General features: G+C 45.4%; 5 non-coding genes across 5 annotated transcripts; all 5 read right to left on the reverse strand.

Annotated features, from left to right (window-relative positions):
• Positions 1-2,336: 2,336 nt before the first annotated feature.
• On the reverse strand, positions 2,337-2,408 carry trnad-guc (transfer RNA aspartic acid (anticodon GUC)). Its single transcript has one exon. It is a non-coding gene; the product is annotated as a tRNA-Asp (tRNA).
• A 3,130-nt stretch (positions 2,409-5,538) lies between these two features.
• Positions 5,539-5,610, reverse strand: trnad-guc (transfer RNA aspartic acid (anticodon GUC)). The gene has a single exon. It is a non-coding gene; the product is annotated as a tRNA-Asp (tRNA).
• Positions 5,611-8,740: 3,130 nt separating this feature from the next.
• trnad-guc (transfer RNA aspartic acid (anticodon GUC)) lies at positions 8,741-8,812 on the reverse strand. Its single transcript has one exon. It is a non-coding gene; the product is annotated as a tRNA-Asp (tRNA).
• A 3,130-nt stretch (positions 8,813-11,942) lies between these two features.
• Positions 11,943-12,014, reverse strand: trnad-guc (transfer RNA aspartic acid (anticodon GUC)). Its single transcript has one exon. It is a non-coding gene; the product is annotated as a tRNA-Asp (tRNA).
• Positions 12,015-15,144: 3,130 nt separating this feature from the next.
• trnad-guc (transfer RNA aspartic acid (anticodon GUC)) lies at positions 15,145-15,216 on the reverse strand. The gene has a single exon. It is a non-coding gene; the product is annotated as a tRNA-Asp (tRNA).
• Positions 15,217-17,005: the final 1,789 nt, after the last annotated feature.

Here is a 17,005-nt window from a genome sequence, read left to right on the forward strand (position 1 = left end):
TGAGGAAGACCTAGGACTTAACCCCGAAGTGCCCAAGCTGTGCGACAGCTGCGATGGTCGGGAGGTTACGGCGTTGCACTTGAAATCCAGCGGGGGTCCCCATGCCGTTTCGACTCCTGCGTGTAGTGTGAGGGAATGTTTCTTTCCTGATGGCTTTGCTGGAAGAATGAGTGCACACTGTCCTCTAGTTCTCTTTTTGTATATGCTTGCCATGGCATTTACAGTTATATGTTACATGGTGGGAATTTGAACATATTTACAGTTATGTTACATGGTGGTGGTAGTCCCCACAGTTTATCAGTTTCCCTGATTCAGTGCCCGAACGGCCTGTGGGAAGAAGCTCCTCTTCCCTCTCTCTGTCTTGGTCTTCAGGGAGCGAAAGCACTTCCCTGACCTCAACAGAGAGAAGAGCCTATTGTTGGGATGGGTGGGGTCCTTCACAATCCTCCTGGCCTTGGTCTGGCACCGCTTGTAGTAGATGGTCTGCAGGTCAGGAAGTTCCGTATGAGTGATGCGCTCTGCTGAACGCACTACCCTTTGGAGTGTTTGTCTGTCCTGCTTGTTGCTGTTCCCAAACCACACTGTGATGTTCCCCGTGAGGATGCTCTCGATAGTGCAGGTGTAGAAGTTCCGCAGTACCTTGGAGGGCAGTCTGAAGTCTCTTAGGCGTCTGAGGTGGTAAAGACGCTGACGAGCCTTCTTTGCCAGGGAGTTGGTATGGCGGGACCAGGACAGGTCCTGCGAGATGTGAACACCAAGGTACCTGAAACTATCTACTCTTTCCACCATGGTTCCACTGATCCTCACGGGTTGGTAGTGCCGCTCCTGCTTCTTGCTGCAATCCACGATCAGCTCCTTTGTCTCACTGACGTTTAGGAGGAGATTATTTTCCTGGCACCAGTTTTCCAGGTGTTTAATCTCCTCCAGGTAGGCCCTCTCATCGTTGTCCGAGATCAGGCCCGTGACAACGGTGTCGTCAGCAAACTTGACAATGATGGTGGAGCTGGAAGTGGCTGTGCAGTCGTAGGTGTACAGTGAGTAGAGCAGGGGGCTTAGGACACAACCCTGAGGAGCTCCAGTGCTGAGGGTGAGGGTGGATGAGGCACGGTTGCCCACCCGTACTGATTGTGGTCTGTCTGTTAGGAAGTTGGAGATCCAGTCGCACAGGGATGTATGCAGTCCTAGATCCTCCAACTTAGTAGTGAGCAGGGAGGGGATGATAGTGTTAAATGCTGAACTGTGTTACCCCGCTGCTGCGCTCCCTTCATTGGCTTCCAGTAGCTGCACACCTCAGATTTAAAATCTTGATGCTTGCCTACCAAGCCAAAAATGGGCCAGCCCCTTCATACATTGAGTTAATGGTCAAAGCCCGATTCGTAACCTCGCGTTCTTCGAACCTCAAGTATGGCTTGGCTTGAAATGCCATGCTTCAAGTCTCATGGAAGACAAGCGTTGAGACTATTTCCTGTCCTGGCTCACAGATGGTGGAATTAACTTCCGCTTGCTGTCCGGACAGCGGAGTCCCTTGCAGGCTTCAAACACAGACTGAAGACCCATCTATTCATGGAATATTTAAATGACAAATGACCCTGCTCCTTTATTGACAGAACTGAATTAGCACTTAATGTAGAGTATTATTTATTACACTGATGCTGTCTAACAAACTTTAGAACTTATTGTTTATTGCACTTATCATTGTTTAAGATAGACCTCATGCATTTTGTACTTCTAGGCAACAGCAGTGATCCCTGTATTTCTACAGTAATCTCGATCATTTCTATATTGGACTCCAACCTACTGTAATGACTAGGCTGTATTCTATGAGTAAATAACACAGCACCTTTGTAAGTCGCACTGGATAAGAGCGCCTGTTAAATGCCATAAATGTAAATGTAAATGTAACAAGTACATCTCAAGACTTGACACTCAAGTCCCGACACAAGTCAAAAGTGAACACGTACAATCCAAAGGCAAGATGCAGTTACCAAGTACTTCCCTTCAAGTCATAGTCAAGTCACCACATTTAATGTCTTACAATATTCGACACCAGTAAAGCATCTGATGTAGTTTATGAAATTGAAAAAATCTTTCCATCCTCTTAAGTCTCAGCCTTGGTTGTATGCAGGTTTTGTCACGCCTGCTTAGAGATAACATCACCAATGGGCACCAAATTCTCTCTAGGGTGCTTTATCAAAGGATTGATCTACAATGTGCGAGCGTCTTTATTCATCTATGTAGATGAATCTAGAGCAAACGTGGGCATAGGATTCAACTTTATCCTTCCTGAAAAGGGTGCCAAGTCAGAAGTTCCTCTGCAGTGCACTGAAGTAGGAACTCTCCCCGTCGGGGAATCGAACCCCGGTCTTCCGCGTGACAGGCGGAGATACTATCCACTATACTAACGAGGACAGCTACATGCCTGCCAAAAGAAACAGACTGAGATGTACACGTCCCACAGGTTTTGAAGTATTTTATGTCAGTGCGCCTAGAACAAAAAGGTTTTTAAACACATTCTGGTGATGTTGACCCAGTCTTCTTTCTCCTCTTTTAACAATGTCGGTGTGCTGGCTTATCATTTGTATTTCTTTTCCAATTCTTGTAAAAATGCAAAATATTCAAAGCATTTTGGCTATCCCTGTGTGCTAAACACGTGATTGCTCTACACTATGAGTTAGGTCATATGGAATATTTTTATCAGATTTGGCTTTGACTCTCTTTGCAATATGTTTGATTATTCTATTGCAAATTCCTGTACTGAGCTGCACTCTCTTGTCAACATTCAACTTAGGTCAAGCGATGTCCTGCACTAATTTATTATCAATGTGCAAGTTTCAAATTTGTTGACTTACATTTCTGCTCAAATGTACTAATAGCATTCCTTTGAAAGCTTTACATGACACCTTCATCAGCTAGGTGTGATTTTTTTTGATTTTTTTTTTAAAGCAGTGTGCATGCAAAATTGCTGAGCCACCTTGAGCCGTCCCACATCTTCGCCTTGGAAACCTTGGATACCACGTTAGTGTTGTAGGTAGCGAATCAATCTAATACTCTGACAAGCTTTTGAGCACCTGTTCAACTAGAATTGACATTAGCTTGCTAAAATAGCGAGTGGACCATTTGTGAGATTCCCAAATCTTTGAATTTACATCTCAGGCCATTTACAACCCTGAATCAATGACAGATGGGGACTCTTAATTGAACTTGAGGAAGACCTAGGACTTAACCCCGAAGTGCCCAAGCTGTGCGACAGCTGCGATGGTCGGGAGGTTACGGCGTTGCACTTGAAATCCAGCGGGGGTCCCCATGCCGTTTCGACTCCTGCGTGTAGTGTGAGGGAATGTTTCTTTCCTGATGGCTTTGCTGGAAGAATGAGTGCACACTGTCCTCTAGTTCTCTTTTTGTATATGCTTGCCATGGCATTTACAGTTATATGTTACATGGTGGGAATTTGAACATATTTACAGTTATGTTACATGGTGGTGGTAGTCCCCACAGTTTATCAGTTTCCCTGATTCAGTGCCCGAACGGCCTGTGGGAAGAAGCTCCTCTTCCGTCTCTCTGTCTTGGTCTTCAGGGAGCGAAAGCACTTCCCTGACCTCAACAGAGAGAAGAGCCTATTGTTGGGATGGGTGGGGTCCTTCACAATCCTCCTGGCCTTGGTCTGGCACCGCTTGTAGTAGATGGTCTGCAGGTCAGGAAGTTCCGTATGAGTGATGCGCTCTGCTGAACGCACTACCCTTTGGAGTGTTTGTCTGTCCTGCTTGTTGCTGTTCCCAAACCACACTGTGATGTTCCCCGTGAGGATGCTCTCGATAGTGCAGGTGTAGAAGTTCCGCAGTACCTTGGAGGGCAGTCTGAAGTCTCTTAGGCGTCTGAGGTGGTAAAGACGCTGACGAGCCTTCTTTGCCAGGGAGTTGGTATGGCGGGACCAGGACAGGTCCTGCGAGATGTGAACACCAAGGTACCTGAAACTATCTACTCTTTCCACCGTGGTTCCACTGATCCTCACGGGTTGGTAGTGCCGCTCCTGCTTCTTGCTGCAATCCACGATCAGCTCCTTTGTCTCACTGACGTTTAGGAGGAGATTATTTTCCTGGCACCAGTTTTCCAGGTGTTTAATCTCCTCCAGGTAGGCCCTCTCATCGTTGTCCGAGATCAGGCCCGTGACAACGGTGTCGTCAGCAAACTTGACAATGATGGTGGAGCTGGAAGTGGCTGTGCAGTCGTAGGTGTACAGTGAGTAGAGCAGGGGGCTTAGGACACAACCCTGAGGAGCTCCAGTGCTGAGGGTGAGGGTGGATGAGGCACGGTTGCCCACCCGTACTGATTGTGGTCTGTCTGTTAGGAAGTTGGAGATCCAGTCGCACAGGGATGTATGCAGTCCTAGATCCTCCAACTTAGTAGTGAGCAGGGAGGGGATGATAGTGTTAAATGCTGAACTGTGTTACCCCGCTGCTGCGCTCCCTTCATTGGCTTCCAGTAGCTGCACACCTCAGATTTAAAATCTTGATGCTTGCCTCCCAAGCCAAAAATGGGCCAGCCCCTTCATACATTGAGTTAATGGTCAAAGCCCGATTCGTAACCTCGCGTTCTTCGAACCTCAAGTATGGCTTGGCTTGAAATGCCATGCTTCAAGTCTCATGGAAGACAAGCGTTGAGACTATTTCCTGTCCTGGCTCACAGATGGTGGAATTAACTTCCGCTTGCTGTCCGGACAGCGGAGTCCCTTGCAGGCTTCAAACACAGACTGAAGACCCATCTATTCATGGAATATTTAAATGACAAATGACCCTGCTCCTTTATTGACAGAACTAAATTAGCACTTAATGTAGAGTATTATTTATTACACTGATGCTGTCTAACAAACTTTAGAACTTATTGTTTATTGCACTTATCATTGTTTAAGATAGACCTCATGCATTTTGTACTTCTAGGCAACAGCAGTGATCCCTGTATTTCTACAGTAATCTCGATCATTTCTATATTGGACTCCAACCTACTGTAATGACTAGGCTGTATTCTATGAGTAAATAACACAGCACCTTTGTAAGTCGCACTGGATAAGAGCGCCTGTTAAATGCCATAAATGTAAATGTAAATGTAACAAGTACATCTCAAGACTTGACACTCAAGTCCCGACACAAGTCAAAAGTGAACACGTACAATCCAAAGGCAAGATGCAGTTACCAAGTACTTCCCTTCAAGTCATAGTCAAGTCACCACATTTAATGTCTTACAATATTCGACACCAGTAAAGCATCTGATGTAGTTTATGAAATTGAAAAAATCTTTCCATCCTCTTAAGTCTCAGCCTTGGTTGTATGCAGGTTTTGTCACGCCTGCTTAGAGATAACATCACCAATGGGCACCAAATTCTCTCTAGGGTGCTTTATCAAAGGATTGATCTACAATGTGCGAGTGTCTTTATTCATCTATGTAGATGAATCTAGAGCAAACGTGGGCATAGGATTCAACTTTATCCTTCCTGAAAAGGGTGCCAAGTCAGAAGTTCCTCTGCAGTGCACTGAAGTAGGAACTCTCCCCGTCGGGGAATCGAACCCCGGTCTTCCGCGTGACAGGCGGAGATACTATCCACTATACTAACGAGGACAGCTACATGCCCGCCAAAAGAAACAGACTGAGATGTACACGTCCCACAGGTTTTGAAGTATTTTATGTCAGTGCGCCTAGAACAAAAAGGTTTTTAAACACATTCTGGTGATGTTGACCCAGTCTTCTTTCTCCTCTTTTAACAATGTCGGTGTGCTGGCTTATCATTTGTATTTCTTTTCCAATTCTTGTAAAAATGCAAAATATTCAAAGCATTTTGTCTATCCCTGTGTGCTAAACACGTGATTGCTCTACACTATGAGTTAGGTCATATGGAATATTTTTATCAGATTTGGCTTTGACTCTCTTTGCAATATGTTTGATTATTCTATTGCAAATTCCTGTACTGAGCTGCACTCTCTTGTCAACATTCAACTTAGGTCAAGCGATGTCCTGCACTAATTTATTATCAATGTGCAAGTTTCAAATTTGTTGACTTACATTTCTGCTCAAATGTACTAATAGCATTCCTTTGAAAGCTTTACATGACACCTTCATCAGCTAGGTGTGATTTTTTTTTATTTTTTTTTTAAAGCAGTGTGCATGCAAAATTGCTGAGCCACCTTGAGCCGTCCCACATCTTCGCCTTGGAAACCTTGGATACCACGTTAGTGTTGTAGGTAGCGAATCAATCTAATACTCTGACAAGCTTTTGAGCACCTGTTCAACTAGAATTGACATTAGCTTGCTAAAATAGCGAGTGGACCATTTGTGAGATTCCCAAATCTTTGAATTTACATCTCAGGCCATTTACAACCCTGAATCAATGACAGATGGGGACTCTTAATTGAACTTGAGGAAGACCTAGGACTTAACCCCGAAGTGCCCAAGCTGTGCGACAGCTGCGATGGTCGGGAGGTTACGGCGTTGCACTTGAAATCCAGCGGGGGTCCCCATGCCGTTTCGACTCCTGCGTGTAGTGTGAGGGAATGTTTCTTTCCTGATGGCTTTGCTGGAAGAATGAGTGCACACTGTCCTCTAGTTCTCTTTTTGTATATGCTTGCCATGGCATTTACAGTTATATGTTACATGGTGGGAATTTGAACATATTTACAGTTATGTTACATGGTGGTGGTAGTCCCCACAGTTTATCAGTTTCCCTGATTCAGTGCCCGAACGGCCTGTGGGAAGAAGCTCCTCTTCCCTCTCTCTGTCTTGGTCTTCAGGGAGCGAAAGCACTTCCCTGACCTCAACAGAGAGAAGAGCCTATTGTTGGGATGGGTGGGGTCCTTCACAATCCTCCTGGCCTTGGTCTGGCACCGCTTGTAGTAGATGGTCTGCAGGTCAGGAAGTTCCGTATGAGTGATGCGCTCTGCTGAACGCACTACCCTTTGGAGTGTTTGTCTGTCCTGCTTGTTGCTGTTCCCAAACCACACTGTGATGTTCCCCGTGAGGATGCTCTCGATAGTGCAGGTGTAGAAGTTCCGCAGTACCTTGGAGGGCAGTCTGAAGTCTCTTAGGCGTCTGAGGTGGTAAAGACGCTGACGAGCCTTCTTTGCCAGGGAGTTGGTATGGCGGGACCAGGACAGGTCCTGCGAGATGTGAACACCAAGGTACCTGAAACTATCTACTCTTTCCACCGTGGTTCCACTGATCCTCACGGGTTGGTAGTGCCGCTCCTGCTTCTTGCTGCAATCCACGATCAGCTCCTTTGTCTCACTGACGTTTAGGAGGAGATTATTTTCCTGGCACCAGTTTTCCAGGTGTTTAATCTCCTCCAGGTAGGCCCTCTCATCGTTGTCCGAGATCAGGCCCGTGACAACGGTGTCGTCAGCAAACTTGACAATGATGGTGGAGCTGGAAGTGGCTGTGCAGTCGTAGGTGTACAGTGAGTAGAGCAGGGGGCTTAGGACACAACCCTGAGGAGCTCCAGTGCTGAGGGTGAGGGTGGATGAGGCACGGTTGCCCACCCGTACTGATTGTGGTCTGTCTGTTAGGAAGTTGGAGATCCAGTCGCACAGGGATGTATGCAGTCCTAGATCCTCCAACTTAGTAGTGAGCAGGGAGGGGATGATAGTGTTAAATGCTGAACTGTGTTACCCCGCTGCTGCGCTCCCTTCATTGGCTTCCAGTAGCTGCACACCTCAGATTTAAAATCTTGATGCTTGCCTACCAAGCCAAAAATGGGCCAGCCCCTTCATACATTGAGTTAATGGTCAAAGCCCGATTCGTAACCTCGCGTTCTTCGAACCTCAAGTATGGCTTGGCTTGAAATGCCATGCTTCAAGTCTCATGGAAGACAAGCGTTGAGACTATTTCCTGTCCTGGCTCACAGATGGTGGAATTAACTTCCGCTTGCTGTCCGGACAGCGGAGTCCCTTGCAGGCTTCAAACACAGACTGAAGACCCATCTATTCATGGAATATTTAAATGACAAATGACCCTGCTCCTTTATTGACAGAACTAAATTAGCACTTAATGTAGAGTATTATTTATTACACTGATGCTGTCTAACAAACTTTAGAACTTATTGTTTATTGCACTTATCATTGTTTAAGATAGACCTCATGCATTTTGTACTTCTAGGCAACAGCAGTGATCCCTGTATTTCTACAGTAATCTCGATCATTTCTATATTGGACTCCAACCTACTGTAATGACTAGGCTGTATTCTATGAGTAAATAACACAGCACCTTTGTAAGTCGCACTGGATAAGAGCGCCTGTTAAATGCCATAAATGTAAATGTAAATGTAACAAGTACATCTCAAGACTTGACATTCAAGTCCCGACACAAGTCAAAAGTGAACACGTACAATCCAAAGGCAAGATGCAGTTACCAAGTACTTCCCTTCAAGTCATAGTCAAGTCACCACATTTAATGTCTTACAATATTCGACACCAGTAAAGCATCTGATGTAGTTTATGAAATTGAAAAAATCTTTCCATCCTCTTAAGTCTCAGCCTTGGTTGTATGCAGGTTTTGTCACGCCTGCTTAGAGATAACATCACCAATGGGCACCAAATTCTCTCTAGGGTGCTTTATCAAAGGATTGATCTACAATGTGCGAGTGTCTTTATTCATCTATGTAGATGAATCTAGAGCAAACGTGGGCATAGGATTCAACTTTATCCTTCCTGAAAAGGGTGCCAAGTCAGAAGTTCCTCTGCAGTGCACTGAAGTAGGAACTCTCCCCGTCGGGGAATCGAACCCCGGTCTTCCGCGTGACAGGCGGAGATACTATCCACTATACTAACGAGGACATCTACATGCACGCCAAAAGAAACAGACTGAGATGTACACGTCCCACAGGTTTTGAAGTATTTTATGTCAGTGCGCCTAGAACAAAAAGGTTTTTAAACACATTCTGGTGATGTTGACCCAGTCTTCTTTCTCCTCTTTTAACAATGTCGGTGTGCTGGCTTATCATTTGTATTTCTTTTCCAATTCTTGTAAAAATGCAAAATATTCAAAGCATTTTGGCTATCCCTGTGTGCTAAACACGTGATTGCTCTACACTATGAGTTAGGTCATATGGAATATTTTTATCAGATTTGGCTTTGACTCTCTTTGCAATATGTTTGATTATTCTATTGCAAATTCCTGTACTGAGCTGCACTCTCTTGTCAACATTCAACTTAGGTCAAGCGATGTCCTGCACTAATTTATTATCAATGTGCAAGTTTCAAATTTGTTGACTTACATTTCTGCTCAAATGTACTAATAGCATTCCTTTGAAAGCTTTACATGACACCTTCATCAGCTAGGTGTGATTTTTTTTGATTTTTTTTTTAAAGCAGTGTGCATGCAAAATTGCTGAGCCACCTTGAGCCGTCCCACATCTTCGCCTTGGAAACCTTGGATACCACGTTAGTGTTGTAGGTAGCGAATCAATCTAATACTCTGACAAGCTTTTGAGCACCTGTTCAACTAGAATTGACATTAGCTTGCTAAAATAGCGAGTGGACCATTTGTGAGATTCCCAAATCTTTGAATTTACATCTCAGGCCATTTACAACCCTGAATCAATGACAGATGGGGACTCTTAATTGAACTTGAGGAAGACCTAGGACTTAACCCCGAAGTGCCCAAGCTGTGCGACAGCTGCGATGGTCGGGAGGTTACGGCGTTGCACTTGAAATCCAGCGGGGGTCCCCATGCCGTTTCGACTCCTGCGTGTAGTGTGAGGGAATGTTTCTTTCCTGATGGCTTTGCTGGAAGAATGAGTGCACACTGTCCTCTAGTTCTCTTTTTGTATATGCTTGCCATGGCATTTACAGTTATATGTTACATGGTGGGAATTTGAACATATTTACAGTTATGTTACATGGTGGTGGTAGTCCCCACAGTTTATCAGTTTCCCTGATTCAGTGCCCGAACGGCCTGTGGGAAGAAGCTCCTCTTCCCTCTCTCTGTCTTGGTCTTCAGGGAGCGAAAGCACTTCCCTGACCTCAACAGAGAGAAGAGCCTATTGTTGGGATGGGTGGGGTCCTTCACAATCCTCCTGGCCTTGGTCTGGCACCGCTTGTAGTAGATGGTCTGCAGGTCAGGAAGTTCCGTATGAGTGATGCGCTCTGCTGAACGCACTACCCTTTGGAGTGTTTGTCTGTCCTGCTTGTTGCTGTTCCCAAACCACACTGTGATGTTCCCCGTGAGGATGCTCTCGATAGTGCAGGTGTAGAAGTTCCGCAGTACCTTGGAGGGCAGTCTGAAGTCTCTTAGGCGTCTGAGGTGGTAAAGACGCTGACGAGCCTTCTTTGCCAGGGAGTTGGTATGGCGGGACCAGGACAGGTCCTGCGAGATGTGAACACCAAGGTACCTGAAACTATCTACTCTTTCCACCGTGGTTCCACTGATCCTCACGGGTTGGTAGTGCCGCTCCTGCTTCTTGCTGCAATCCACGATCAGCTCCTTTGTCTCACTGACGTTTAGGAGGAGATTATTTTCCTGGCACCAGTTTTCCAGGTGTTTAATCTCCTCCAGGTAGGCCCTCTCATCGTTGTCCGAGATCAGGCCCGTGACAACGGTGTCGTCAGCAAACTTGACAATGATGGTGGAGCTGGAAGTGGCTGTGCAGTCGTAGGTGTACAGTGAGTAGAGCAGGGGGCTTAGGACACAACCCTGAGGATCTCCAGTGCTGAGGGTGAGGGTGGATGAGGCACGGTTGCCCACCCGTACTGATTGTGGTCTGTCTGTTAGGAAGTTGGAGATCCAGTCGCACAGGGATGTATGCAGTCCTAGATCCTCCAACTTAGTAGTGAGCAGGGAGGGGATGATAGTGTTAAATGCTGAACTGTGTTACCCCGCTGCTGCGCTCCCTTCATTGGCTTCCAGTAGCTGCACACCTCAGATTTAAAATCTTGATGCTTGCCTACCAAGCCAAAAATGGGCCAGCCCCTTCATACATTGAGTTAATGGTCAAAGCCCGATTCGTAACCTCGCGTTCTTCGAACCTCAAGTATGGCTTGGCTTGAAATGCCATGCTTCAAGTCTCATGGAAGACAAGCGTTGAGACTATTTCCTGTCCTGGCTCACAGATGGTGGAATTAACTTCCGCTTGCTGTCCGGACAGCGGAGTCCCTTGCAGGCTTCAAACACAGACTGAAGACCCATCTATTCATGGAATATTTAAATGACAAATGACCCTGCTCCTTTATTGACAGAACTAAATTAGCACTTAATGTAGAGTATTATTTATTACACTGATGCTGTCTAACAAACTTTAGAACTTATTGTTTATTGCACTTATCATTGTTTAAGATAGACCTCATGCATTTTGTACTTCTAGGCAACAGCAGTGATCCCTGTATTTCTACAGTAATCTCGATCATTTCTATATTGGACTCCAACCTACTGTAATGACTAGGCTGTATTCTATGAGTAAATAACACAGCACCTTTGTAAGTCGCACTGGATAAGAGCGCCTGTTAAATGCCATAAATGTAAATGTAAATGTAACAAGTACATCTCAAGACTTGACACTCAAGTCCCGACACAAGTCAAAAGTGAACACGTACAATCCAAAGGCAAGATGCAGTTACCAAGTACTTCCCTTCAAGTCATAGTCAAGTCACCACATTTAATGTCTTACAATATTCGACACCAGTAAAGCATCTGATGTAGTTTATGAAATTGAAAAAATCTTTCCATCCTCTTAAGTCTCAGCCTTGGTTGTATGCAGGTTTTGTCACGCCTGCTTAGAGATAACATCACCAATGGGCACCAAATTCTCTCTAGGGTGCTTTATCAAAGGATTGATCTACAATGTGCGAGCGTCTTTATTCATCTATGTAGATGAATCTAGAGCAAACGTGGGCATAGGATTCAACTTTATCCTTCCTGAAAAGGGTGCCAAGTCAGAAGTTCCTCTGCAGTGCACTGAAGTAGGAACTCTCCCCGTCGGGGAATCGAACCCCGGTCTTCCGCGTGACAGGCGGAGATACTATCCACTATACTAACGAGGACAGCTACATGCCCGCCAAAAGAAACAGACTGAGATGTACACGTCCCACAGGTTTTGAAGTATTTTATGTCAGTGCGCCTAGAACAAAAAGGTTTTTAAACACATTCTGGTGATGTTGACCCAGTCTTCTTTCTCCTCTTTTAACAATGTCGGTGTGCTGGCTTATCATTTGTATTTCTTTTCCAATTCTTGTAAAAATGCAAAATATTCAAAGCATTTTGGCTATCCCTGTGTGCTAAACACGTGATTGCTCTACACTATGAGTTAGGTCATATGGAATATTTTTATCAGATTTGGCTTTGACTCTCTTTGCAATATGTTTGATTATTCTATTGCAAATTCCTGTACTGAGCTGCACTCTCTTGTCAACATTCAACTTAGGTCAAGCGATGTCCTGCACTAATTTATTATCAATGTGCAAGTTTCAAATTTGTTGACTTACATTTCTGCTCAAATGTACTAATAGCATTCCTTTGAAAGCTTTACATGACACCTTCATCAGCTAGGTGTGATTTTTTTTGATTTTTTTTTTAAAGCAGTGTGCATGCAAAATTGCTGAGCCACCTTGAGCCGTCCCACATCTTCGCCTTGGAAACCTTGGATACCACGTTAGTGTTGTAGGTAGCGAATCAATCTAATACTCTGACAAGCTTTTGAGCACCTGTTCAACTAGAATTGACATTAGCTTGCTAAAATAGCGAGTGGACCATTTGTGAGATTCCCAAATCTTTGAATTTACATCTCAGGCCATTTACAACCCTGAATCAATGACAGATGGGGACTCTTAATTGAACTTGAGGAAGACCTAGGACTTAACCCCGAAGTGCCCAAGCTGTGCGACAGCTGCGATGGTCGGGAGGTTACGGCGTTGCACTTGAAATCCAGCGGGGGTCCCCATGCCGTTTCGACTCCTGCGTGTAGTGTGAGGGAATGTTTCTTTCCTGATGGCTTTGCTGGAAGAATGAGTGCACACTGTCCTCTAGTTCTCTTTTTGTATATGCTTGCCATGGCATTTACAGTTATATGTTACATGGTGGGAATTTGAACATATTTACAGTTATGTTACATGGTGGTGGTAGTCCCCACAGTTTATCAGTTTCCCTGATTCAGTGCCCGAACGGCCTGTGGGAAGAAGCTCCTCTTCCCTCTCTCTGTCTTGGTCTTCAGGGAGCGAAAGCACTTCCCTGACCTCAACAGAGAGAAGAGCCTATTGTTGGGATGGGTGGGGTCCTTCACAATCCTCCTGGCCTTGGTCTGGCACCGCTTGTAGTAGATGGTCTGCAGGTCAGGAAGTTCCGTATGAGTGATGCGCTCTGCTGAACGCACTACCCTTTGGAGTGTTTGTCTGTCCTGCTTGTTGCTGTTCCCAAACCACACTGTGATGTTCCCCGTGAGGATGCTCTCGATAGTGCAGGTGTAGAAGTTCCGCAGTACCTTGGAGGGCAGTCTGAAGTCTCTTAGGCGTCTGAGGTGGTAAAGACGCTGACGAGCCTTCTTTGCCAGGGAGTTGGTATGGCGGGACCAGGACAGGTCCTGCGAGATGTGAACACCAAGGTACCTGAAACTATCTACTCTTTCCACCGTGGTTCCACTGATCCTCACGGGTTGGTAGTGCCGCTCCTGCTTCTTGCTGCAATCCACGATCAGCTCCTTTGTCTCACTGACGTTTAGGAGGAGATTATTTTCCTGGCACCAGTTTTCCAGGTGTTTAATCTCCTCCAGGTAGGCCCTCTCATCGTTGTCCGAGATCAGGCCCGTGACAACGGTGTCGTCAGCAAACTTGACAATGATGGTGGAGCTGGAAGTGGCTGTGCAGTCGTAGGTGTACAGTGAGTAGAGCAGGGGGCTTAGGACACAACCCTGAGGAGCTCCAGTGCTGAGGGTGAGGGTGGATGAGGCACGGTTGCCCACCCGTACTGATTGTGGTCTGTCTGTTAGGAAGTTGGAGATCCAGTCGCACAGGGATGTATGCAGTCCTAGATCCTCCAACTTAGTAGTGAGCAGGGAGGGGATGATAGTGTTAAATGCTGAACTGTGTTACCCCGCTGCTGCGCTCCCTTCATTGGCTTCCAGTAGCTGCACACCTCAGATTTAAAATCTTGATGCTTGCCTACCAAGCCAAAAATGGGCCAGCCCCTTCATACATTGAGTTAATGGTCAAAGCCCGATTCGTAACCTCGCGTTCTTCGAACCTCAAGTATGGCTTGGCTTGAAATGCCATGCTTCAAGTCTCATGGAAGACAAGCGTTGAGACTATTTCCTGTCCTGGCTCACAGATGGTGGAATTAACTTCCGCTTGCTGTCCGGACAGCGGAGTCCCTTGCAGGCTTCAAACACAGACTGAAGACCCATCTATTCATGGAATATTTAAATGACAAATGACCCTGCTCCTTTATTGACAGAACTGAATTAGCACTTAATGTAGAGTATTATTTATTACACTGATGCTGTCTAACAAACTTTAGAACTTATTGTTTATTGCACTTATCATTGTTTAAGATAGACCTCATGCATTTTGTACTTCTAGGCAACAGCAGTGATCCCTGTATTTCTACAGTAATCTCGATCATTTCTATATTGGACTCCAACCTACTGTAATGACTAGGCTGTATTCTATGAGTAAATAACACAGCACCTTTGTAAGTCGCACTGGATAAGAGCGCCTGTTAAATGCCATAAATGTAAATGTAAATGTAACAAGTACATCTCAAGACTTGACACTCAAGTCCCGACACAAGTCAAAAGTGAACACGTACAATCCAAAGGCAAGATGCAGTTACCAAGTACTTCCCTTCAAGTCATAGTCAAGTCACCACATTTAATGTCTTACAATATTCGACACCAGTAAAGCATCTGATGTAGTTTATGAAATTGAAAAAATCTTTCCATCCTCTTAAGTCTCAGCCTTGGTTGTATGCAGGTTTTGTCACGCCTGCTTAGAGATAACATCACCAATGGGCACCAAATTCTCTCTAGGGTGCTTTATCAAAGGATTGATCTACAATGTGCGAGCGTCTTTATTCATCTATGTAGATGAATCTAGAGCAAACGTGGGCATAGGATTCAACTTTATCCTTCCTGAAAAGGGTGCCAAGTCAGAAGTTCCTCTGCAGTGCACTGAAGTAGGAACTCTCCCCGTCGGGGAATCGAACCCCGGTCTTTCGCGTGACAGGCGGAGATACTATCCACTATACTAACGAGGACAGCTACATGCCTGCCAAAAGAAACAGACTGAGATGTACACGTCCCACAGGTTTTGAAGTATTTTATGTCAGTGCGCCTAGAACAAAAAGGTTTTTAAACACATTCTGGTGATGTTGACCCAGTCTTCTTTCTCCTCTTTTAACAATGTCGGTGTGCTGGCTTATCATTTGTATTTCTTTTCCAATTCTTGTAAAAATGCAAAATATTCAAAGCATTTTGGCTATCCCTGTGTGCTAAACACGTGATTGCTCTACACTATGAGTTAGGTCATATGGAATATTTTTATCAGATTTGGCTTTGACTCTCTTTGCAATATGTTTGATTATTCTATTGCAAATTCCTGTACTGAGCTGCACTCTCTTGTCAACATTCAACTTAGGTCAAGCGATGTCCTGCACTAATTTATTATCAATGTGCAAGTTTCAAATTTGTTGACTTACATTTCTGCTCAAATGTACTAATAGCATTCCTTTGAAAGCTTTACATGACACCTTCATCAGCTAGGTGTGATTTTTTTTGATTTTTTTTTTAAAGCAGTGTGCATGCAAAATTGCTGAGCCACCTTGAGCCGTCCCACATCTTCGCCTTGGAAACCTTGGATACCACGTTAGTGTTGTAGGTAGCGAATCAATCTAATACTCTGACAAGCTTTTGAGCACCTGTTCAACTAGAATTGACATTAGCTTGCTAAAATAGCGAGTGGACCATTTGTGAGATTCCCAAATCTTTGAATTTACATCTCAGGCCATTTACAACCCTGAATCAATGACAGATGGGGACTCTTAATTGAACTTGAGGAAGACCTAGGACTTAACCCCGAAGTGCCCAAGCTGTGCGACAGCTGCGATGGTCGGGAGGTTACGGCGTTGCACTTGAAATCCAGCGGGGGTCCCCATGCCGTTTCGACTCCTGCGTGTAGTGTGAGGGAATGTTTCTTTCCTGATGGCTTTGCTGGAAGAATGAGTGCACACTGTCCTCTAGTTCTCTTTTTGTATATGCTTGCCATGGCATTTACAGTTATATGTTACATGGTGGGAATTTGAACATATTTACAGTTATGTTACATGGTGGTGGTAGTCCCCACAGTTTATCAGTTTCCCTGATTCAGTGCCCGAACGGCCTGTGGGAAGAAGCTCCTCTTCCGTCTCTCTGTCTTGGTCTTCAGGGAGCGAAAGCACTTCCCTGACCTCAACAGAGAGAAGAGCCTATTGTTGGGATGGGTGGGGTCCTTCACAATCCTCCTGGCCTTGGTCTGGCACCGCTTGTAGTAGATGGTCTGCAGGTCAGGAAGTTCCGTATGAGTGATGCGCTCTGCTGAACGCACTACCCTTTGGAGTGTTTGTCTGTCCTGCTTGTTGCTGTTCCCAAACCACACTGTGATGTTCCCCGTGAGGATGCTCTCGATAGTGCAGGTGTAGAAGTTCCGCAGTACCTTGGAGGGCAGTCTGAAGTCTCTTAGGCGTCTGAGGTGGTAAAGACGCTGACGAGCCTTCTTTGCCAGGGAGTTGGTATGGCGGGACCAGGACAGGTCCTGCGAGATGTGAACACCAAGGTACCTGAAACTATCTACTCTTTCCACCGTGGTTCCACTGATCCTCACGGGTTGGTAGTGCCGCTCCTGCTTCTTGCTGCAATCCACGATCAGCTCCTTTGTCTCACTGACGTTTAGGAGGAGATTATTTTCCTGGCACCAGTTTTCCAGGTGTTTAATCTCCTCCAGGTAGGCCCTCTCATCGTTGTCCGAGATCAGGCCCGTGACAACGGTGTCGTCAGCAAACTTGACAATGA

This window comes from Electrophorus electricus, chromosome 10 (genome assembly GCF_041902795.1).
Source record: "Electrophorus electricus isolate QZ-2024a chromosome 10, ASM4190279v1, whole genome shotgun sequence".
Taxonomy (NCBI): Eukaryota; Metazoa; Chordata; class Actinopteri; order Gymnotiformes; family Gymnotidae; genus Electrophorus; species Electrophorus electricus.